Consider the following 1312-nt stretch of genomic DNA (forward strand, 5'->3'; position numbering starts at 1 on the left):
TACCCAGCTGAGCTGAAGGGTATGAAACCGACCCGGGTTAGGAATACATATCTAGGTTGGACGATGATCCATACCCTCCATCTCCTTACTTCGGACACGGTAATCGAGACGCAAGGTCAAACACTCGTGATAGCGATCATAGTGTGTCATCTCTAGAGTCTAACCTAAATGATTGGGTCAAACACTTGTGGCTAAAGGGTTTACACAAATGGGTGGAATAGACTATACATAATTAGTTCTTCTAAGTTGAAGGTGTTAGACTGTCAACTTTGATAATTAGTTTTTTAAGTTTGTTATTAGTGGTTAACATTTGAGATTTAGGTATAAATAAGCTCAGTGTTCTTTAAATTAGGGATAGTTCTTTTATTTATAATTTCTTTTCAGTTAAGTCTTGTAATCGTTTGATAGTTGATGCAATAATAAGATCCATCGTCGGTTGATAACTTGTGATTGATAAATGGGCAAGTACAGAATTGCGGTCAAAACGAGTGAAGTTAATCCAAACACTATTTGTCTAGATAAAACTTTACATGTTAATATGTTATGAATGGACACGCAGTTGAATCAACTTCACTCGTTTTGAATATATACATGTAAAGTTTTATCTAGACAACTAGTGTCCATTCACTCGTTTATAGTCTATGTTGTAAAAATTTGAGCTAATATTTAGTATTTTGAGCTAATATTCAAATATTTATTAGCTGATCCAACTGCGTGTCCATTCATAACATATAAAATACTAAACTTTATATGTTAATATATACAATTTATTAGCTCAAAATACTAAATATTTGAATATTATTTATATTTGGTGGCATTGGATTTGTTGACTATTTATAGTCTATGTTGTAAAATTTTAACATTGTGGTTGTGTGCACGACTATTTTATGTATGTCTTTGTTTTATTTTGCTATGAAATTTTCTTTTATTTATATATTGTTAGGTTTAAATTAGTCGTTGACTTGATGTTCGAAAGTCGGAACATAAACATAAATATAAATTAGGGAAAAAAATTACGTAGGTACAATTTGGTTGAAATTGGTTTCTAACCGAAACCAAACCGAGTTGAATTTGGTTTGGTTTGCATATTCCTAATTTGGTTTCGTTTGCTTTGGTTTTTAGTTTGGGGTGCAAAATTTTGAAAACCGAATAAACCATAAACCAAACCAAACCAAAATTTTGCAAAATTTTTGAAAACCGAATAAACCATATCTGAGCGACCCAGTCTTGGCTCAAACTTGACTCATTTATAAACCGAGTTGATTTTTAGAAAGCTTTTTTTCCGAATGAGATTGAAACTATAAGCTACGAG

The sequence above is a fragment of the Helianthus annuus genome, chromosome 1, assembly GCF_002127325.2.
Source record: "Helianthus annuus cultivar XRQ/B chromosome 1, HanXRQr2.0-SUNRISE, whole genome shotgun sequence".
NCBI lineage: Eukaryota > Viridiplantae > Streptophyta > Magnoliopsida > Asterales > Asteraceae > Helianthus > Helianthus annuus.